General features: G+C 42.6%; 1 long non-coding RNA gene and 1 pseudogene across 1 annotated transcript; one reads left to right on the top strand and one right to left on the bottom strand.

Annotated features, from left to right (window-relative positions):
• Positions 1–853, bottom strand: part of LOC125175143 (inosine-5'-monophosphate dehydrogenase 2-like) — a 30,889-nt pseudogene extending 30,036 nt beyond the window's left edge.
• Positions 854–16,871: 16,018 nt separating this feature from the next.
• Positions 16,872–23,722, top strand: LOC125175355 (uncharacterized). The gene is made up of 3 exons (XR_007155760.1): positions 16,872–17,022; positions 19,033–19,215; positions 23,572–23,722. It is a non-coding gene; the product is annotated as an uncharacterized LOC125175355 (long non-coding RNA).
• The last annotated feature ends 566 nt before the right edge of the window (positions 23,723–24,288 follow it).

Genomic DNA, 24,288 nt, shown 5'->3' with positions numbered 1-24,288 from the left:
GCAAACCCAGAAAGCGGTTCTGGGTTTTCTGGGTTACATCACTTGGTTATCTATTACCGCATAACGCAGTCCCCCAAACTTAAGTACCTTAAGCAGCAACTGTTTTGCATGCTCATGATTCTGTGGGCAGAAATTGGGACAGAGCACAGCAGGAACGGTTTATCCTTGTTCCGCGTGATATATGCTGGGGTTGGAATATCGAGTATTGTTCCCTGATACATATAACTGGACCCCCAGCCAAGACAGCTTGGCAAGCTGGGACCTCTCCAAGTATCATGATCTCTAGCAGGGGTGAGGGCCACCAAGCGGGAGAAGACAAAACTGCTACTTACAGAACAGGACCCAAAGTGGGTCCAGTAGCAATCTCCCTATATTCTATTCCAGTTCAAGGGGTGAAAGAAATGAACTTCATATTCGGATGAGGGAAGTGAAAAAGAACGTACTGCCATCTTTAATTCAGTACCCCAACGGTTAAATTCTGTCTTCTGAAAGATCTTAGTGTTTTGAAAAAACTTATTTTTATAAGTTTGAAAGAACTTATTTTACAGAAATTGTTTTATTGCCATATTTCAGGCAATCTATACAGTGAAACTTCAAGGATAATATAATTGGGTCTTTCTCATCTTCAAAGTCCCATGACCTAGTCCTGTGTCTGGCCCAATGTCAGAATTTAATAAATGGATGTTGAGAGAATGAATACATTTTGTAAATAAGGTGTAACAGTGTAGGCTAGGTTATATTGTTGTAACAACCCTAAATCTTACATCCCGTCTGTCTTGGGTGCGTTAAAGCTCTGCTCTACGTTGTCACCATTCTGGAACCCAGACTGAAGAGACATATACTCTTTGGGCATGGTGGGTTGTGTGGAAGAGGGAAAAGAGAATATGGTAGAAACTCTATGGCTCCTCACACTTCAACTGGAAATGGCATGCGTCTCTACTGCTCACGTTTCTTTGGCCAAGGCAATTCAGTGACTATGCTTGACATCAACAAAGCATCTTCCACAGGGAGAAACCATGAATATTTCGAGTAATAATATAAGCCCCCATGAAAAAGATGTCTGTGGTAATAGTCCATTATTACTGATTTTGTCTTTTCATTTTTTTATAAAACTTTGCAATGTTCATTTATTTTTGATAGACAGAGACATGGCACGAGTTGGGGAGGGGCAGAGAGAGAGGGAGACGTAGAATCTGAAACAGGCTCCAGGCTCCGAGCCGTCAGCACAGAGCCCGACTCGGGGCTCAGACTCATGAGTTGCAAGATCATGAACTGAGCCGGAGTCGGACACTCAGCCGACTGAGCCACCTGGGCACCCCTCTTTTTATTTCCTGAACAATCACAAGATTGCAGAAGTGGTGTCTTTTATGAGGGTTATTCGCATATAGTTTTCATATGGTATTATTCCAGATGCTCTTTCAAAAGAACTAACTAAGCGTGGTTCCTTCCTTGAGAAAGGAACATATAACCCCCGCAGAACGAGTCTGTTGAGTGAGGTGTCTGGAACAGAGCACCAAGTTGCTAAATTCTTCCTGAAGGAACTCTTCAATCTTTTTGTTGAAGTGCATAGAAAATAGAAAATATGTATTACGTCCAATTCAGTAATGTGGCTGGCATTGACAGCTGCTTCCCGAAACTCAACTGGTTTGAGGGGACGGACAGGTCTGCAACCGGACTATAAACAGGTTGGTTTTATTTTCCAGTCGGCTTTGTGCAGTTCTGGCTTCTAGGATTTCCAGCTTAGCTATGAATGAAGCCCACGGAAGCCCTGAAGAAATATCCCCCATGCCAGTCAGTGGCTTCGGAAGGAGTGGGGACTGCTGAGGCACGTCGCACGCAATTACCTGAACTTTGCTGAGGCATACCGTGCTCCATTTTTAAATCCGTGAAGTAAGCCACTATTTGGGGATTTATCTACATGCAGTATTTCTCACCTACACGTTTGAAAAAGAATCGGACTGGCTTCAAAAAATATTTTCAAAGGATTAGATAGCAATGCTTCGGGTAACCCGGAAACGGGGGATATCATTAGTAAATTCCATTCCTTGCAAGAGCGATTTACATTCTTTTTCATTTTCTGCCTTTGGCCCAAAAGGCCACAACGCCCAGAAAGGAAATAGTCTCTCTAATTGCAGATGCCGGTGCCCATCACTTGGCTGCCTGTGTTGCTCTCAAAGGGGGGGGGGGAGCAGTTCTACCAGCCAGGGAAGCGATTACGGCTCTGAAGTTGGTTGGCAGGTTAGTTTACAGATTAACATTTTGTGGATGCATATTTATGGTCTAGAATCCCAAGTACTTACTTTATAATAGGATGCGTGAGAGAGAGATGATAAAGTGGCATGACCCGGCACATCATCCCCATGGCAACTGTATCACAAAGAAAAGTTACCGCCGGTGCAAAGGCAAGATGCTTTTCTCCTTGATGCAAAATATTGCCTTCGAAATCTGTAAACTGGGAAGGGGCTCAGAAGAGCTATTTCTCCCTCCAGCTCTTTGTCTTGGTAGCTTTCTTTTCTCTTTTCTTCTTACCTTCTCACCCTCTCTCCGCTTAGCCAAGGAAAAGGGGCGTCTCTTTTTCTAAGTTTTCTCATCGTTCCTGAACGTAAATCGGCATGAACACACAATTTTTAATGACGCAGTTTGTCAGAGAGCAAGAAGGCCACCTCAGAACCCTGCAGATATCCTAAATGTTTTGGGTTTTTGTTTCCTCCTTGGTGTCCTGCTCCTCCAAATAACGTGCTCTGACTAAACACACAGAGGTGTTTACCTAACAGTTCACATTCGTCATTTGTCCAGGCAAATTGTTTGGAGTCCTAGAGGGGGAAGCTACCATTCACATTGATGAACACATATGATGTGGTCCATCGCATGTACCCAGAATGTGGATGGACGAGCCTGATGTTATGATTAGCAGGTGTTGTTTCCCGTCCCCAGTACGAAAGACAAATTTCTTGTCCCCTGGATAACATTGCAAATGATTTCTATGTGGAGAGAGTGCCAGTTTCCCTAAATCAAAGGCCAGGTGTTTCCCCTAAACTTGACCTAACTCTTCCATTAAGTACTGAATGGTTATTTCACTTCTACGTGCTTGAAAGTACCCCCTAATTTCAGATGATGCTTTAAATCTGTGACCTTTGTCTGTATTGGAGGAGGGGAGAAGGCAAAGTTCCTTTGCTATTGTAACTGTATAAATGCAATTATATATGCGACTGTATGCATATATAGGCACTTATGTCAGTATTTGTTGATGATGACCACCAGAAATCTGCTCTTTTCTCTTTGATAAATGCACACTAACAATCAGACAATAATAATGAATTTGCAGCATCGCCAAGCACTAAATATTAGGCCAGAAATGGCAGATCGGTGGTACGTCTGTTTGCACATCTCTGAATTCATCATGGACATTGCTAGCCAGTTTATCGTTTTCTCTTACTGAACACAGACATAGCCTCAGAGTTCTTAATTCAGCTCCCCAATCAGCCACTGCCAATTGATTAGAGCTGACCTGAAGCACGTAGCATTGACTTGTAAAATCTATTTCCTATTCCTAAATAAGGGAATGCATTAACTTAAAAAGGCAGCATAGCATTAAATCAAATGCCTGTCAAAAATGGAACCCAGCTGACACAAATTCAGTTGCATAAACGAAGTCCAAGCCTTTATTACTAGATACAAATTCAGCAATGAATAGAGATGATTCCCACAAGACATGGAAACTGTAAATATACATCGATGGATGATTGGATAGATGTAGTGCGATGTACAATGGAGTATTATTTGGCCGTAAAAAAAGAAAGAGACCTTTCCATTTGCAACAACAAGGGTAAACCGTGAGAACATTCTGTAAGTGAGATAAGTCAGACAGGGAAAGACAAAAGGCTGAATGATTTGACTCATAGGTAAAATCGAAAAAGGCCAAACTCCTGGAAATGGAGAATTGATTGGAAGTTGCCAAGGGCCGCGGTGTGGTTGGGGGGAGGATGAGAAGATGTTGGTCTAAGGGTACAAACTTCCAGTTATAAGAGGAATAAGCTCTGGAGATCTAAGATACAGTATGGCAAACAGAGTTCCCAATACTGTCTTGTATACTTGAAAATTGGCAAGAGAGGAGATCTTAACTGCTCTCCCCATAACAACAACAAAACTGTAATTACGTGAGGTGAAGGATGTGTTAAGTGGTAATTATTCCATGACATATACCTGTAGCAAATAATCACACTGTGTGAGTTTAAGGTATACGGTGTGATATATCAATTGTGTCTCAATGAAAGTTGGAGGAGGAAAGAAAGGTGAGGGTACTGATTGGGAAGAAATGGGATCCTGAAAATTAGAATAGGAGCATGTAGGAAGATCTTTACAAACCTTGGGATCTTCAACCCCCAAATTATTCTGAGTCTTTTTAGGCAGCAGAAGTATCCCTTCCATCTTATCTGAGGAACTCAACCCTCCTTTGTCTGAAGAATCTATAATGGCCTCTCCTTGTAAGGCACTCCTTCTCCTTCTCAAGAGCAACTCTCATGACCCTCTTTGCTTTCAGATATACAATTAGATTTATGTCCCAGCAAGAACGAGGTACAAAGGATGAGGTATAGAAAGTTACCTGTGAGGAAGTCAATATGCACCTAAGAACTACAGGGTTTTTAAAATCAAGATAGACATAAACCTGGAGAATGTTTGTAGAAATGGGATTATAGTGGAAGGGATATAAAATTGAATCAGGCTCAATTTATTATTATGGGCCCACTAAGCAAAGATTCTGGGTTCATTATTTGGGCTCAAAAGGCTAGGGATGGCTCTAACATTTTGGGGGAGTGATTCTCTAAAATGTGGATCCAGTGGTGGTCTGTGCTAAATAAAGTTAGAATGCCAGAACTGCTTTGGTATGCTGTAGGGGAAAATATCCAAAGACAAGGTAATTGGAATGTGAGCGTGGATACGTCTTGTAAGATCTGATCACTCATTTTTGGAGGGCCTGGATGATATGATTTTCTCACGTGACTGTGAGGAATAAATTTGTGAGCATTCCTTGAAAAGTTCTTTGGTGACTCTTCTCTGTAGGTCATAAATTACGGTAGGAACCACTCTATTTAACCAGAATCCCTAAATGCAATGGGAATGACGGGATCCTGGGATGTCAAGGGTAAAGTAAAGGCACTAATCACTAAGGACAAGGTGGGTGTGGTTATCATAATGGTAGTGATGTAGTAGCCAAAGTACTACAATGGTAATGGTAGCCAAAGTAGTAATCAGAATATTCTGACTCACAGATCCCTATGTTGTTGGCCAGCTGATCGCGATGTTCCTAGAAAAGAAATTGATGGGGGGGAGGGGCCACCCGGGTGGCTCAGTCGGTGGAGTGTCCAACTTTGGCTCAGGTCACGATCTCACGGTGAGTTCAAGCCCTGCGTCCAGCTCTGTGCTGACAGCTCAGAGCCTGGAGCCTGCTTTGGATTCTGTCTCCCTCTCTCTCTGCCCCTCCTCTGCTCATGCTCTGTTCTGTCTCTCAAAAATGAATAAACATTAAAAAAAATTTTTTTAAAGAAAAGAGATGGGACAGCTCAAAAGGGTAGGGTCGTAAGAACATTCTATTATATGCAGAATTTTGAGCAGTGTGTCCAGCTTTTATTCAGCTTGCTTGGGAGGAGAAATGGCCAGATGTCTGAGTATGTATCAATTCATAGGCTGTGGCTAATGGTTTGACTCACTGGCCAGGGACTTAGAAGGAACACAATTAGAAAGTTGGTCCCAAGGAAGTCTGAGGAAGAGATATACGGATAGGCTGTGGAGGTGGGCATAGGACATGAAGATATTTGTGTACAATTTGAATGCTTCTGAAAGGGTCACCTCAGCAGAGGAGAATATTAATAATCAAGTGGAGAAGATGACCCATTCTATGGACACCAGTCAGCCCTTCCCTCCCAGCAACTTCTGCCATTGTCCAATGGGCTCATGAGCAAAGTCGCCCTGGTGGAAGAAATGTATGCTGTGTATAGGCTCAGCCACATAGGCTAATCATAGTCAACTTTATATGTCCCTCAGTATTTAAATTGCAGAATACCCAAAGAGAATGAGACTGAATGTCACCTAATAACTTTGCATTTTCTTCCCGGAGAATGGTTTGCAGGATTTTAGCTGTTTGCAGAACATTTGTATCACGTCTGGCAGACATGTGTTTATTGTCTTTACTTGGGGATTTAAGCAGGGTCTAAGAACACATGGGGGCGCCTGGGTGGCTCAGTTGGTTAGGTGACTGACTTTGGCTCAGGTCATGATCTCGCGGTTTGTGAGTTCGAGCCCCGCGTCGGGCTCTGTGCTGACAGCCCAGAGCCTGGAGCCTGCTTCAGATTCGGTGTCCCCCACTCTCTCTACCCCTCCCCTGCTCACACTTTGTGTCGCTCTGTCTCCCAATAGTAAATAAACGTTAAAAAAAAAAAAGAACACGTGTGTAGGTGCCAAATTGCTAAGGGGGATAGCTTAGCACCGTGATAGCTTTTTCCACATGTAAACTTGCAAAGGTGATAGTTTCCAACGATTCAACTGAATTATTATTTAGATGTCACTCTGAAGAGATTATGCAAATGAAACTAGAGACCCTAATCAGTCGGCTGTAAGTAAGGGAGATGATCCTGGATGATCTTGGTAGCCCTTCAAAGTTACAACGAGGCTTCCTGGGAGAAAGAGAATGAGAGCAGAGACACAAATAGAGAGACACCAGTGGATATTTGGCTCATGCCTTTGGGTTCCAGTCTGGCTGTGAACTTCTTTTCCTGAATGCCTGCATCAGAGTAGTTTGGACTTTCAGACTTCCTTAGCCAGTCCCCACGATGGCATAAACCAATTCCTTGTAATAAGTAAATATTAAAAATATACATATACGTGGGGGCTCCCCTCTACTTACAAGATGGCATGCCATCTGATTCATGAATCATTTAATAAAGCCAATTAGATTATATACATGATAATCATGTATATACGTGTGTGTGTGTGTGTGTGTGTGTGTGTGTGTATGCTACCAGTTCTTCTCTGGTTAAATCCTGACCGACACATGTGCTTTGCAGAGTCCCAATTCTGGCATCACAGAGCAGCATTCAGAAGAGTAGGTCTGAAGCAAAGAGACAATATGGTAATAACCAGCCCATGGTGCTTTACTCAAGAGGGGCAGATAGTTGCTCTATGACCAGAAATGAGAACGGGCGTGGAGGTGTGTGTGTGTGCAGGGCTTCCCCCCCTCAAGAGTCTGGAGGAGAAAGGCCCATCTGGGAGGCTGAAACAGAAGTCCCTCAGCCCAGCCTTCGAGGAGCTGCAGAAGTGACTGAGGGAGGCTGGCCTGGGAGAGAGCGTGCTCCATGGCCAAAAGGCCATGGGGTGGGCAGCTGACCAACAGCAGGCCAGCATTTCCAGGATGGAAATTAGCATCACCCAGGGGAGCAGAGAGACTTTTTTCTCTGTCCTTGTTCAGAGAGAGCCGTAGGGAGATAGCCCTGTGCTGGAGGGATGGGCTCCTTGGCTTTGCAGAGTCCCCCAGGGCAAGCGGTGCCCCATGACCTCTTACTTCTGTCTGTCATGCTGCTGCTGCTGGCAGGGATGGGACGTGTGGTGACAGCCTCTAGGTCAGCTTTCACGGCCAAAGCTCTTCATAAAAGTAGCTCATCTGAGTCCCAGCCTTACTGGCAGCAACCCTGCAAGAAGAACCATCCCAAAGTAGCACAGGAAACCCGGGTGAAAAAGAAAGAAGTAGGGGAATATTCTGGGATGGCACCATGACTCTAGTATATTCCAGGACTCCCAGAATGATCATAGTCTTATCTGGTTAACCTTGGTATTTTATAAAAAACAAAACACAAAACCAAAACAAAACCACAAAGAGTCTCCACTGCAGTACCTACAAAGCACAGACAGGTAACTCAGGTGCAGAGAGTAGATCAGGTGTGGCCTCTGACACTCCAGGAGACAGGTGGTCCCTCGGAAGGAGCCAACTTCACACAGCTCTCGTTTCCTGATGCCAACGGGGAGCTTGGCCCACTGTTCCCGATCTTCTGGGTTCTTTTAGAGAAGCCAAAAAAAAATATATCCAGATTTTGATGAGACATCTTCCAAGTTTTCAATGTACAGCAATTTTTTTCAAGCACTATGTAGGTCAAAGAAAATACATCTGTGTCCTCCTGTTTGCAACTCAGCTCTAATCGTTAGTGAAATTGGAGATAAAGTAGGATTAGCTTAATCTCATTTCCTTTCCTTTCCTTCTCCTCTTCCCTGAGGCTTGTGCCCTCCGAGCCTGTGTGCTATGTAATCCGTCGGTACTTTGTTTCTCCATCTAAGAGCACTGACTGGCCACCTCAAACCATATTACCAAGTAATTGAAAGGAGAAATAGTCCTTCTCAATTTAACAGCTGTGAAAACTCAGACAAGAAACCACACCAGCTATCAGTGAGACCTGGCACACTGGTTTAAAAGGAGCTAGTGATAAATTCAAATGGAACTTGAAGGTTTACAAAGTATTTCTTGTCTATTTTTTGTGGCTTGTGTTTTGTTCTCAGCTGTATGGTCTGAGAACAACACCCAGCATCATGCGGATTGAAATCAACTGTTAAGACAACTCCTGAAAGCAATTACCTGAAAGTGCTTATTTTTTTTTTTTTTTAATTTTTTTTTTTTTTTCAAAGTTTATTTATTTTTGGGACAGAGAGAGGCAGAGCATGAACGGGGGAGGGGCAGAGAGAGAGGGAGACACAGAATCGGAAACAGGCTCCAGGTTCCAAGCCATCAGCCCAGAGCCTGATGCGGGGCTCGAACTCACAGACCGCGAGATCGTGACCTGGCTGAAGTCGGACGCTCAACCGACTGCGCCACCCAGGCACCCCATGAAAGTGCTTATTTTGATGTGGCTTCACTGAACGCTAATTAGCAGCCGGTTTACTGAGGGTAGCTGTCCGTTCTCTCTTTTGTCTATGCAACGTGCTGGCTAACCTCCACATTACCAACTTTATCCTCTATGCAGTTAGCACCTTCCCAGATTCTTTCTGCAACTGGATCCTGAATCTATCTGTGGGTTGTAGTGATGCCAAAGGAAAAAATTAAAGGAATTTTAAGTGGGACCCTCTCAGAGTAGTTGAGTAACAGTTAAGTTACCTGTTACGGGGTCTAGGGCAGGTCATCACCAAATATGCCACTTTGGCATATCGATTATTTTGAATTAAAGTTAATTAAGAAACCACAGGTGCAAGGATACACTGACTTTCCTTTGTCCCCCTGAAAACAGGAAATACATTTTCCATGTGAAAGTTACCTTCCCTGTACCAGGAGAAAGATCCCCACCACCAGAGATCAGGAATTTTAGGGATGAGAAGGCTGCGTAAACAAAACTTTACTTCTTCACTAATTTATTACCTTAAGCCCAAACCTCTTTCACAAATTTGTTGTTTCTTTATCTAAAAGGTATAAAAGCTGCCTTCTTGGGTCATTTCTTTGAGTCTCGTGTCTCTATGAGTTCCTGTAATACAAGATGAAATTTATTTTCCTCCTGTCAATCTGTCTCACGCCAATTTAATTATTAGACCATCCAAAGAACCTGAAAGGGAAGAAAGGAAAAGTTCTCCTCTTGTACACCTGCTTCCAAAATATTCTTCTCTCCCAGCATGAATTTGAATATTGGCAGATGTTTGGAGGGGATAAGCTATTTCAGACCAAGGAGCGTACAGAATAAATTTACCTCAGGAAATGCTGGCAATAGAGAATAGGAGTTCAAAATGGATTTTCTAAAATGCACGGTGAATGAAAATGTCTTGTTTTGGTTTTGTGTCTGAATGTTTCCCCACAACTGAAATTGAACACAAAGGATTTTAAAAAGAAATCTGAACACTTCTCTGTGGGAGATTTTAAAAATGGATCCTTGGCTTTTAGTAAGGAGGAATTAAACACACAGTGCAAGGCTAAAGGTGCAAATTTTACAAGGTAATGAAATTCAAATCCAAGGAGATGAAGTCAAGAAAATGATATCCTCTTTCACCTTTACTAATGCATGAATACCTTGATTATAAGTATCAGTAAATATTTTTCACGAATTATTTTCAAATTATGTTTCTAAGGATATTGATACTAACAACATTTATAAAATACGACAAGCATTAGGCTTGTCACGAAGGCAAAATAAAACAAAAAAAGAAGATAATGTATCCAGCTAATTCACACAGAAACCATACTCTTCAGGGAAAGAGAGATTTGGGATCTCCAGAAACTTCTGAGTAGTTATGGATTCCCATGTACCAGATATTAGCTGTTTGGTTTTTTTTTTTTTCACTTTGTCTTTCTGTTTCAGATTATGTTCAGAGGCTGTCCAAACAGGCTATGTTCAAACACAATATCCGGATCATCTGCTGGTTTTCACAAGTTGCTTGGCCAGCAGAATGGGACCCGCTGCCTCTGCTTTTGGAGATCAGCGTCCACACATCTGCAATGCACCACAGCCGGTCCCTTATTATACCTTCAGTATTCTGAGTGGTTCCCATCGGAGTCCCCGGTGAAGCTCAGGCTGCTTAAGACATAAGTAAATGAGAAGCAGCATGAATTTTCTTCGTGGGGATGGGAAAGTCAGAAAATTTGAAGCTTGTTCTCTTTCTGTCCACTAATTCACTATACTGCTTTTATTCTTGAATAAGGCTGTCTTTCTGAACCTGTGGGGGAGGTTTAGCATGGATCACCTTGTGGAGAATAAAGCACCTTGTGTACACAGTCAAAAGCTGCACTGTCTGTGCTCCCCAGAGCCTGGGTCTGGACCTCCTCAGCCCCTTGTTCCTTCATGATACCCAGCAAGAGCACAAACGAGGCGGTAAACAGGTGCTGGAGGGAGCCATGCATGGGGCATTGCCTCCTGCTTCCTTCCTCCTCACTTCAGAAACCAACAACACAGGAAAGCAGTGAGCCCAAGCCTGAGCCTGAAGAAGCCCGGCAGCTCTACACTTCTGGATCCTAGGCTATCCTGTTGGAGGGAGAATGACCATGTGGAGGAGAATCAAGGCACCTTGTTAACAGCTAAGACCAAAGCCAAGGCATGTGAGTGAGGCCATCTTGGCTCTTCTAACCTCAGTGATGCCCGGTCAGCATCTGTGTTTTAAGCATCCTGAGGTTAACTGAGAGGAACCTTCTCCTCTAAGCTCTGAGCCCACCTTCTCAAACCACAGAATCATAAGCAACAAAATGATGTGGTCTTGGGCAACTGAGTTTGGAATGATTTGTTATCAGCAGAAGCTGACACGTGAAGATAATGGCATTTTCCCAAATTACTAAGGCCTTTTAAAAATCAAACCGAATAGTAAATATTAGAAGCCCCTTTAAACTTATAAGTGGTTTAAGCTGAAGAGAATTAGTAGTAGTATAACTAATACTTTATATTACACTAGTTTAAGATGTCAAGAATTTGTATATAAAATACTGGCACCCTGAGCAGTACTGAGGGCAGGGAAGGAGAAGGAAACAAGGAGATGAGGTGCATGCTTTAATAATTATAATAGTAGCTATTATTTTTTGACTATATGCTAAGTGACAGGCACTGTGCTGGTCAATTCACAAGGGCCCAGGGAGGTCCACTACAGTGACCCCCTTTTACAATGAGAAAACTGACTCTAGAGTGAGCGCAACACTGAGCTTCATGCAACAAATAAACGGAGGAGTCAGAATTATCCACTTATCTGAAGCCAAAGCTCTTTTCAATGTTGAACGTTGACCATGTTTTTCTGCAACTCCTTCACAAGTGCTTAGTGACACAGCCTCAATTCTGTCGAATCCTTTTGGAAAACGCTACTCAAAGGCCAGATTCAAGGCACGAGGAAAGAGACTCCATTTCTTGGAGGAAAGACTGGTGTGTGTGTGTGTGTGTGTGTGTGTGTGTGTGTGTGTGTGTGTGTACAGGGATGGGTGGAACCATTGGCGGTTATCTCTACAAGACAATCTTATACCCTATTTTACATAGGAGGAGACTGAGGCCAAAAGAAGTTGGGCCACTTGTTTAATGTCACATAGTCAGTATAAAGCAGAGCTAGAATGAAGATCCAGCTGTGAAAGTCCAAGTTCAAGTGGTAGATAATTGTACAGATATTTTGCAGTCAAAGAGAACAGTCCATCCTGAATAGCCCAGCTGGGGAGGGATTTAGACACTTAGAGAGATCTGCCATATTTTATTGGTTGACAGTGTTGGAAGGGAAAGTGACAGCATTACCCCTCAACAGTGGGCAGTGTTGCAGTGTTTAAAAGATGACAACATACAGGATTTGGAATAGTAGGTCATGACCCCTGACTCCTGGATTCTGAACAGCACAGCGGCGTGGAAAAGCTCCATCATTGCCAATGTCATTCCAGGGAAGGATTCCATTTAAATAATGTATGTTCTGGCTCCCAGGAATGGACAGTAGTGTTTTATTCATCTATATTTAGAATGGGAATTGTTTCTCAAGGTTTTACACTGTGTTATAATTATTCTATGTGCTGAAAAGAAAATAAGCTTAAAATGTGCTGGGATACAGAATAATATGAGTTCACAGAATATTAGTTTTGTCATCAAGCCGCATTACTCGAATTCTTTATATTACTTTATTTCAAACAGACCAATTATTCCCGCTGAAAAAGCAAGTGACCAGAGGAATAAGAGAGGGGGGTCCTTAGCTTTATGGTCAGGAGATTTCAACAGCAGCCAGATGATCCAGGCCAAAGAGATACAGTAGCCAAAGAGATTTTGAGTGGGCACCACAGAATAATCGAGAAGTCATTCTGAGTGCTGGTATTATGACTACCCTGTCACATATGTCAGTATTAGCCAGTGGGCCATCCCAGGATGCCACTATGGTCACTTCGTTTGAAATTAGGTGTGGACACAACAGAAAAGCCCAGTTCCTTCAACTTTAGAAAATTATACTTCCTCTCCTTCCAAATCACTCCTGGCTAAACAGTTATGCTTCTAAAACAGAAGTATGGTTAAATCAGCTATGTATGGGCAAAAGAGCTGCTGTTGCTTTCTTTGGCTCACAACCCCCAGCCACCAAGCTAGGATACTCAGGTGTGTCCTATATGAGTGGGTGTCACTAAAGATGGGTGGAGGGTCAGGGATCCTCTCCCAGCCAGCCCGGGCTGCTGCTGCATTTCTACCGAACCAGCTCATGGAAGGGAAGGTCATGATGTGAGATTGGATTTCAGGACGTCATCGAATGAACAAGAAAGCTCAGCTGACCACTATAGCTCAGTGTGTGATAGGGACCAGTCCTACAGTACTTTTTCCTTGGCTCCCATCATCAAAAGTAGAGACTGACCGTTTGTGTAGAAAAGTTCCATTCTCTGTTTCCTCTGCACACTGATATCAACTAAAAGAAAGCTCCCCGTGTCTTCCTTTAGTCTCTCAACTCTACCCACAGAATGCTTCTGTACTTCTAACGTGTGGGATTTTTTTTTTTCCCATACCCAGCAATTCTCTAATTCTCTACAGACACCAGCTGGGTCCTACTATTCAAGTCTGACACTATCCACCTGGAGTTAGTGTCAGATCCTACAGGTTAAGGTTGAGGGCTCAGTCCTACGAGACTGTCCTGCCCCCACACATAGACACCAATCTTAAGTAGTGGATCCACAGGTTACCCACAATTTCCATCTGACTTGACTACAAATCAGGAGTTTCCACAGTCTCTTCCTCACTTTCATTATTTTGCCAGAGTGACTCCCAGAACTGGGGAAAACAGTTTACTGACTAGATTACTGGCTAATCTAGTAGTTGTAAAGATACAACTCGGGAACATTCAGATGTTAGAGATGCCAAAAGAAAGATCTGTGGGAAAGGGTGTGGGCTACGTGCTTTCTCCAACTTCGCCACCCTCCCAACCCTTTCTCATCTTCACCAACTAGGAAGCACCAAACCCCTTTGAGTAGGAGTTTTTGGAGGATTCATCACATAGGCCTCATTGATTATACCACTGGGTGTTGGTGATTGAGCCCAGTCTCCAGCCCTTCTCCCTGAGCCTGGAGGTCTGGAGCGCAGGTTTGAGGGTAAAGGGATGGTGTATGGAGGGTAAGGGTTGAAAGTTCCAACCCTCTAATTACTTGGTTGGTTCCCCTGGTAACCTAGCCCCCAGGGTTACCTGAGGTAGAACCAGGAGCCCTCAGCCATCAATCATCCCATTTGTATACAAAAAGAGACTTATCACCCTGAAAATCCCAAGGGTTTTAGGAGCTCTGTGCCAGGAAAGGTGGGGTGCAGAGAACAACTATTTATTTCTAATTAGCAATCCTCTCGGGGCGCCTGGGTGGCGCAGTCGGTTAAGCGTCCGACTTCAGCCAGGTCACGATCTCGAGGTCCGGGAGTTCGAGCCCCGCGTCGGGCTCTGGGCTGATGGCTCGGAGCCTGGAGCCTGTTTCCGATTCTGTGTCTCCCTCTCTCTCTGCCCCTCCCCCATTCATGCTCTGTCTCTGTCCCAAAAATAAATAAAAACGTTGAAAAAAAAATTTTTAATTAGCAATCCTCTCAATAGTGCATCAACTCTAAAGCTGCCCCATCAAAAGCTGGGGCTTAACTTCCGTGTGGATTAATTACTCCTCAGATTGTTCCATTAAATGAAGGGTATGCCCACTTGCTCAACTGCCTTACTTTTCCTTTGGAAATAGGCTGATAACTACAGCTTTCCGCAACTTAACATTTGTCCATAAACAGGGACAGTGTCTCTTAATGCTTAATGCTAAATTACTATTCTAAAATCTTGGATATTTTCAGCTATATAGTACTCACTTCCTATTTTTGCCCCCAAGGTCAATGATTGTGTAAGGAACCCTGTACACACACTTCAAGCCAACTGTACCCAGAAGTGTGTCCCTGAGGCCCTGAGATCAGGGCCAGGTGCTGTGTCCTGGTGGTCAATCTCAGACTAGGACAGGGCATTGGTGGCTCGGCGTCATCATGTGTGGAGTTTTTAGAGGCTGGCCCAGAAGGCAGCTTCCTCAGGGAGGAAACATATCCTCCTAACAAAGCTCCCCTTTACTGAACATTTTCTAGGAGCCATTCTGCCATGCACTTTGCATACGTAATTTTAGTTCATCTTTACAACTTCAGAGAATGGTGCCATCCCCATTGAACAAAGACACTGAAGCTTACTGAGTCTAAGACACTTATTTTCCGTCAAAAAGCTAACACGTAGAAGAACTGTGATTTAAATCCGGTTATGTCGAATCCCACAGCATTGACCTGTATCATAACGATAATACAACAAAACAACAACAACAACAACAACAAAACGGATATTCAGTAGACCCCCCAAACCAGTGTTGAAAGAGCTGAGGATAGGAGGGAGAACCCATCATAGTCCCCCCCAACCCCATCCCCTCTCCCCCCAACCCTCACCCCCACCCCCCTTCCCTAAGAAGGCTTAGGGACACAGTTTGGGAGTTAATAAGTCTCAGCGGAACCCACTAGGGCAAAGCAACCCTCCCTGCCAGGAGAGGGCACAGGAGATGTGCAGACAGCTTCTTCTACTGAAGTCTAGATGTTCTCCATCTCCCTTAGAGCCCTGCCACAATTAATCTTTGCTTGAACCCCCCAATCTTCAGTAACCATGAAAAGAATTCAATATATTCTCAGATCCCAGCATCCCACTTCAGCAACCATCAAAAGAAAAACAAAGTGGGAGTTTCTTGCACCATCATACATTTTTGTATTTATGTGAGTAAAACTTCATAAGATACACAAAACTTCTGAAAGTAGAGATCGTCGTTGCATTCTTGGAGAAGAGACGCTTCACACGATAATTTTGATAAATAATATGTATTCAGCACTTCCGTGTGAGGGACTGTGCTAAGTGCCTTAGATTATGTCATGTATTCCTTTGTAAACCCGATGGCGTTACGGCTCAGCCTGAGAAGCTGAAGTTTAGTGTTGGAGCTAAATCTGATGCTGTCACAGAACGCAAAAGGCTTTCCGCTTCGGGTGCATCAGCCAAGAGACCAGACCAAGTGTTTTGCTTTAAGCAAATGGCTTTTGATTACTCATGGCAAGTAAGGAGACAGGAAGATCATTCTCAGGGCTTTGAGAACCAACACAAACTTCAGGGTTGCTTTACACGGTCAGCCAGCAACCTTGTGGTCAGTTTTTCTTATAGTCGGAAGCAGCCGCCGGAACTTCGCAAAACCTGTATAATCATTTAAGCATGACCTGAAAGGCATTTGTTTTCCCCTGCGATTGCCCTGAAACTTTACAATTTTCTTTGTTCCCAGACATCTGCTCCCTTGAGTAGCTTCGGTGGGCTTCCCAGGAACAGGGCAGTTCTCGAGGACTCCTAAAGTTGAAAAATGAACAAGCCGGGAGCAGTTTGTTTGAATTTCTCGCTGTAGTCCTTGCTGACCTCATCCCTAACGAGCGATTCTAATAGCCATCTTTGTATTAGCACTTAAGCTATATTCCTAGTAATGACGTGTATCTCCCTTAGCCTTGGAAGTTGTTGTTTGTATGTTGCTGTATATGTCTATATTAATGGCTCTCAGATATAAGGCTTATCTAAATGTAATGTAGAAATGTAAGTTACTCACCCTCAAAGCATGGCCTGTTTAGGGGCCAAGGTCAGGCTATCCTAAAGTGTGCCACTTTGGCATATTGGCTATTTTAAATAAAAGTTACTTAAGAGACAGCTTGTGTAAGAAGGGCCTCAGACCCTCCTCTGTCCCCACTCTCCTGGGGCAGCTACAGGTTTGAGCTCACATTTTAGAATGTTTACATCAATCCCCGGCCCCGGGGGTTATTTATGTTCTAGTGAGCTGGTGATTAAGTGCTATCGTAAGATTAAGAGTTCACAGCTGCAAGGCTGGTATTGGTAAATAAAAAATGCCTTATTATTATTTTTAGCTTTCCTGGAGGCCAGATGGAGACCAGGTGCTTTACCTTAATGTGAGTGACAGCACAGTTCTGCTCAGTGAATGCTCAGTGAGGAATGACTGCCGGCTTGCCTCGCGTACACAACTGATGGGCTTTGTAAGTTATCCTTGCACTGAATTTGTTTCATGTAAGTATCATTTTCCCAATGACTTTCACCATGACTTCGGATTAAATTTATATTGTTTTGTATTACTGAGTAATGAGCCTGAGCTTATTTTTACTCTTTTTGAGTAATTGAGCAAGCTGTCACCACCTTCCTTTAAAAAATATGTACTCAAGAGGATCAGCGACACAGCATTGCATACATGCAAGCACGCACCGAGCACAGAGCTCTTGGAGAGTTTCCTCACCTGCCAAATGGCAGATTCCTTCCACCTTTATGCATCTGTGATATTATGATTCTTGAGTAACGATTCCTAAACTTTCTTGTACCTAATTTACTTGGAGATCCTGTTATGCAGATCCTGATTAGTAGGTCTGGGTTAAGACCCAAGATACTGCATTTCTAAGAAGCTTCCAGGTGATGACAGTGATGTTGGTGCATGAGCCAAAGCTCTACTAAATAACTTTAATGCTCCTTCTCGCATCGAGGAGCTGATGGTTTCTTTATGTAAGCAAAGATATATACACTTAGGAGGGTTCGTATTTAAAGAAACTTCAACGTACCTTTGAACATTATTTTTAAAAAATCTAACCAGGGGCGCCTGGGTGGCGCAGTCAGTTAAGCGTCTGACTTCAGCCAGGTCACGATCTCGCAGTCCGTGAGTTCGAGCCCCGCGTCAGGCTCTGGGCTGATGGCTCAGAGCCTGGAGCCTGTTTCCGATTCTGTGTCTCCCTCTCTCTCTGCCCCTTGCCTGTTCATGCTCTGTCTCTCTCTGTCCTAAAAATAAATAAACGTTGAAAAAATAAATAAATAAATAAATAAAATAAAAAATCTAACCATAAAGCATTTATCTACTTTTATGTATCAAGTTTACCACTGTGCACTTATTATTTTTGGCTAACTTTTTTTAAATTAAAAACTGACAATTCCAATTGCTGGAAAAGATGTGGAGGAATAGGAGCTCTCGTTCAGTGTTGATGGTACAGCCATTTTGGGAGATAGTTTAGCAGTTTGTTATAATGCTAAATGTGATCTTACTGTATGACTCAGAAATCGCCCTCCTAAGTATTTGATAATTTGAAAACTCATACACATATGCAATGTGCATGCAGTGTTTATAGTAACTTTATAATGACTAGAAACTGGAAGCAACCAATGTGTTCTTCAATATGTGAATCTATAAAGAAACTCTGGTGTATCTTTACAATGGAAAACGATTCAACAATAACAAGCAATGATCTATCTAAACCTCACAATGCATAGGTAATGTTAAACGTGTTACTAAGTTAAAGAAACCAGTCTGAAAAAAAGTGAAATACTATATTGTTATAATAATGTGACATTTTAGCAAAAGCAAAACTAAGACGAAGTAAACGTATCAGTAATTGCCAGGGTTCTGGGTGGGAAAAGAATTGCATATGTGAAGCACAAGGAAATTTTTTTAGGCAAATAAAACTGTTTATCATATTACAATTGTAGATACGTGCCACTATGCTTTTGCCAACATCCATAGAACTTTATGGCACAAAGAGTGAACATTGATATATGAAATAAACGGTGATCATTTAGGAGGTTGAGGGAACCAATTATGGAATGCAGAAAGTTTACAGAAGAATCTGAATAAAGACGATGAGGGGAAAATGTGCTGAACTAAGTCGCTCTGGAAACGAGTAGAGACGGTTAAGATTAAAGGCAAAGTGGACTGTATGTAAATGCTGTCCTCTCGTTGATGAAGTTGTTTCCCATGTCTGTACGGGCTAAAAATTACGAAACTGCTATACACGTATACTGGAACTGACGAAATAAATTAATATCAGCTTGTAGGAGCCAGGTTTCTCACTGTTGGAGTGGCAGTTTACAGATAAGCAAGGGAATAAGGTCAAAATGATCCAAGTAGTAATTAATTAGAGTTTCAGGCATCAGTATGAATTCATGTTTAGGTTAATGCAGATAGAGACATTTTCATATAGAAACATTTACAAATACACGTATATGCAGATTGGTATTTACAAATATACTTTCTTGCCTTGTCAGCTGAAAAGACCCGAAGCAACAAGACCAATGCCATTCACCAATAAAGGGAACCAGGTCTCCATGGAAAATGGCTGATTCTAGGACCGAGACAGCTAATACACATCATGGCCTAGAGAATCTTGTAGTGCCAGCAAGCAAGGAAGTGCTAAGACAACAACAATAAAAACCTCCAACTATAGGGAGGTATGTCAAAGGGTCACAGGAGCCAACTGAAGGAAGTTTCAGTTGCCAAACCCAGAACAATTTGAGCAAATACATAAAGCTGTATTTGATCATAATGTACAGTATAATATAAATATCCATGCTTTCATTAAACTTGCAAAATCAAGTATGGTCATTGCAGGGCTGACTTTGATAGACAATTTGCCCTCATATTGAACTCCTGTCTTTACAGTCTCTATTCAGTAGGTATTGGTCCTCCAGAGACTGATGCCTGTTGAACATAGACTTGGCTAATCTGTTGGCCAGTCACTCTAGAAGCTGGCTAAGCCAACGGTACTAAACTTCCTGGATGTGGGGGATAATTATGTGACAGGATCTAATTCAGTGGATCCTTGCTGTTATATGTTGCCATCAGTCTTGGGCAGGTGTTCTCACCGAAGCACAGGATACAGGATATTACGGCTCATCCTTTGAAAGTAAGGGTACATGATTATGTAAAACTAATATGCATGATTTCCCCCCAGCTCCCTATAACCCTTCCTTGCTTCTGTCTAGAAATGCCAATGCTTAAATGAGAAATTTAAACCAAGCAAATGAAACTCTTTGAGGGAAACATCCTTTTTCTTTATGGTGGTGCGCTGAGATCTCCTTAATGTAATAGCTTAAGGAATCAGAAGTAGTAAATCAGATGTTTTTACCACCTCCGAGACATATTTTTTTAACTCCCCATGAATCTCAAGCTAATTTACAAGCTTTGATTGGTTCCGACCTTAAATGAAGCTCAGGTAGGTCAGGTGAATAGTCTCACTGGTCCAATTTCCTTCCATTACATGCAGGCTACATCCTTCTATTTCGAAAGTGTGTTGATGATGTTTTGTCACTAATGACTGGCCTGTCTGGAGTCTCTGAGGACAACAATGGCTTTTAAAGGGGGTTGTAATTGTTAGACTGTGCCAGTGCTCCTTGTGATCTTGTGATCTTTGTTGTGCACAGCAGTTACCTAATACCCCCAAGGCCCCTAGAGAATTAAACTAAAGCTTTCCGGTGCCATCTGGTATATAATATTTTTAAAAGGAAAAAAATGAACAAAACCTCTGGTATGAAGCTGCAATGTAATTACAGTTTAACCTAAGGAAGGAAGAAATAGGAGCGATAATTTAATCAATAACAAATACATAATAAATGTCTTTGTATACAAAACTCTGCCGGTGAAAGGGACATGTGGCTCTAGCAAAATAGAGTCTCTGACCTCGGTGAACTCACAATCTAGCGGGAAAAACAGATGCATAAAAGCAAACTATGACACAATGAGGAAAGACGCTCAATTGTGTTTAGATGAAAGGGACTAGGGATAAAGCTAAAGAAGAGGGACTGATTCTTTGGGGATGAAAGATGGAACAGAGAAAGTATTGCCAAGGAGATAATACTAAATTTGGTTCCGAAAGATGAGTAGAAATTTTCTGAAAGAAAAGACCAGGGAAGGATATTCTAGGCAGATAGAAGAGAAAAATCACAGATTTGGCACTGTAAATATGCTTATGTGTTGGGGGAAAGTTGGATAATACCATAGAGCAAGAGCAGTTCTAGTCAAAGTATAGTCCGTGGACCAACAACATCAGCATCGACATCTGGGAACTTAATAGAAATGCTTATCAGATCCTAATCCAGACTGCCTGGATGAAAATTTCTGGAAGTAGGACCCTGCGTTCTGGGTTTTCCCCCACATCTCTGAGTGATTCTGACACAAGTTTGAGAAGTACTGAACTATAACACCAACTGATTTTGGAGACCAACTATAATAGAGGGAAGCAAGATAGATTGTAGGAGGGACCAGATCTTGATGAGTCATTGTCCTTAATTAAGCATAACTGAGGCAACTGAAAATATAGTGAATGGAATAAATGCTAGGTTTTACAAGAAAAACACGTTATCCCAAAATAAACATAATCTTGGGTTATGAACATTGCAATGAGGTTCTAAGAACCAAGAACAAACTAGATGTGTCCACTTCCAAAGACCCAAACAGAGCAAGCCCAAGTTAAATATCAAGAGAGAGAGAAATTGTAAAGAGGACTGAATGTCCATCCTGAAAAATTGTGTGAAAGAGATGTGAGTTGAAATGAAAGTACAGTTCACCTTTTCTTGGCCAAGTTCTTTCAAGTATCTCTTTCATTCAACATGTGTTGAACACCTACCATGTGCTAAGTATTTTGACACACACTGGGGACATAAGCCAAGTGAGACTCATCTCTCCCTCAGGCAGATTAGAATGTATTGCCTAATGGTCACTGCCATTTATGGAGTCCTTACAAAGTGGTAATCACCATCTAACATTATAGAGAATCTTAACCTGTAAGCAACAGTAAGTAACTTACACAAGTTTGTCTGCTTATAAAGCTCACGTTCCTTTTTTAATACCATATTATCTCTTTGCATAAAGTCAGAGGAAATTCATTGGTATTAGTAATGATACTGCTAAATGTATCTCCAGACTGAATAGATCAAAAGCATTGTACTATAAATAGGCCAAGGCCTTTGATGATGGACCTGCCATGTATTTCTGTCAGATTTTAAGTTCCTCTTTGCCTCTTCTGGATTTGACTGTCTTATTTGTCTTCTTGTTTGGGTAGCTTGGTTGACCTTCTGCACCATTTTTGGTCTTGATGATTCCTGGGTTGCTCCCATGGTTATGAGCAGTATACTCTGCTCTTCAATAAAACCTTATTTTGGCATCTTCAATTCCCATCCCCCTGCTTACTTCACCTCCCCCCAGATCATTGTGACGTTTAGACAAAGGTGGCCAAGTTTGAAGAATCAGACCGGAGGTCACAGGCAATCCAACAAATTCAAAGCGACCAAGTAGTCAGTACCACCATATTGGAAAAAATACTGGAGAATATGCTGCAAACCTACTAATTGTCAGAATTCGGCCAGTTTTGATTAGGTTCATTACATCACGATGGAACACGCTAAGAAAAGGCTTGGGTCTAGATTCATCCACTGGCACGGGGCAGGTACTGGGGAGAAGAACCAGCGTCAGAATATGAGAGGCAGTCCCACTGAATGACAGAATGGAGCCATAAAGGGATAGGAGCACGTGGCAGGTGATGGGTCCAGCCGTGATAGGGAGTCCGACATGCAGTATCGGAGTGTCCCAAAAGAAAAGTCAGAATTCTAGGCATTCACTCAACATCAGGGTCTGTGCAGTTGATTAAAATAAAAGAAAGAATCTGATCCTCAGTGAACAAAGTACGGAATGAGTTCTAAAGTATGGAATAGTTATGATGGCAGTGCTTAGTGCTAGGGGAACATGAAATCAGAACACATATCTGGAGGTAAGTGTTGAACATCACCAGGTGGACAACTGGGACCAAGGCCAATTTCCAGGTAGAAAGGCCATGAGCTAATATACAGAGATAGTCTGAACATTTGATGGGAACATTTGGCAGAAGTTGGAGATGTGCCCACTGATAGAGTCTCTAAGGTGCCTGGCATCTCTACCCTTGCATAACCATTTTTAATCACCTCTCTTTCCAAGAGGGAGACAGAGATGCTATAGAGAAAGGGCAACTGGAGCTGGTTAATAATGGTGCAAGAACAGGCAATTTGCCTGTCTCTAAATCTGACATATTTATTCATTCAGAAATGTATTTATTAGTATGTGCATGAACATACATATTTATTTGGAAAAAGATATTATTTTAATCCACTTAATTGACTTTTTTCTAATTCCCTATCTGTGTTAGGTGCAAGTCATGTGGGGTTAGCAACTTCCCTGGCCTCATTTAATCAATGTTTGCTCTTCTGAGCAAACATGCCTTGCCCCAGACCACACTGTAGGGATGACCTGGGATTGACGTGGGAGTGAAGTTCTCTTGCATCTCTCAGTGCAGCCAGCTGAACGAGGCTGAGGAGGTGGCTCCAGTTAACATCATATGGAGCAGAGAAACCACCCAACTGGGACCTGCCTGAAATCCTGACCCACAAAGTTATGAAAAACAGTACATTGCTGTTTTAAGCCCCTAAGCTTTGGATTGATTTGCTACAGAGTCCCCGCTCTACCCCATTAGTCTCAGTCAGAGTACATTCTTGCTTGGGGCCAGAAGGAGGAGCTACCTTGTACAGTGTTGGGGAAAAAGCATTCTAGGAAGGGCGAGTACAAATCTTGGCGGCAGAGCGAGGTTTGAAGTGTTCACAGAACTGGAGACCAGAGCACAAGGGGTGAGAAGAAGGTTGAGGTGAAGGGGGAGCAGGAAGCAGGAGTGGATCCCACAGGGCCTTGTAGACTGTGATAAAGGGTTTGGAGTTTCTTGTGTGAGCAGTTGGAAGTCATTGATTGGACTGTGTGTTAAAGATGAACTGGTTTATTTTAAACAGATCTTTCTGGCCACCGTGCGGTGAATGAGCAGTGGTGGGGCAGGCACCGAGGCTGACAGAGCACTTAGGAACCATTGCGGTGGCCCAGGTAAGACGTGATGGTTGGTTGAACTAAGATGCTGGCTGCGGTCTTGGAGAGAAGTGAACAGATTGGAGATACATTTTGAAGGTAAAATGGTTAGAATTTAGTGATTGATTTGAGGAGGTCGTGAAAAAAAGAATCAAGAATAACTCTTGAATTTGGGGTTTGAGCTACCAGGGAGTGCAATTTAATAAATGAAGCAAAGCAGGGTGGAAGGAGGCTTGGGGTGAGGACTGTAGGAAATTATCAAGGTCTCTGGTTTTAGTCATAATAAATTTCAAACAAGTATTGCAAAACCTGGCAGAATGTCAAGGAAGTGGTGAAAGGAAAGATTTGGACTGGATTCTTGGGATTGGATAAGACCTCTTGGGGGAGAATATTGACAGGGTAATAGGGTGCTGGCTAAACCCTGAGACAAGTTGATTCAAAAAGGTTGAGGTGGCACAGAAGAGCCTGCATAGAACAGTGGGAAGGGACAGCTTCTGAGGGAGAGGAAAATTAGGAGGCTAAATGTAGAGTATTTCAAGACAGAAGGAAGAATGGACTGTGTTGGGTGCTGCTGAGAATCATATAAGATGATGGAGAAGACGCTCATTTGATTTGGCAACATGGAGGATGTCCATACTATTGACAAG

The sequence above is a fragment of the Prionailurus viverrinus genome, chromosome C2 (genome assembly GCF_022837055.1).
Source record: "Prionailurus viverrinus isolate Anna chromosome C2, UM_Priviv_1.0, whole genome shotgun sequence".
In the NCBI taxonomy this organism is placed as follows: domain Eukaryota; kingdom Metazoa; phylum Chordata; class Mammalia; order Carnivora; family Felidae; genus Prionailurus; species Prionailurus viverrinus.
This window is presented reverse-complemented; position numbering and strand designations above follow the sequence as displayed.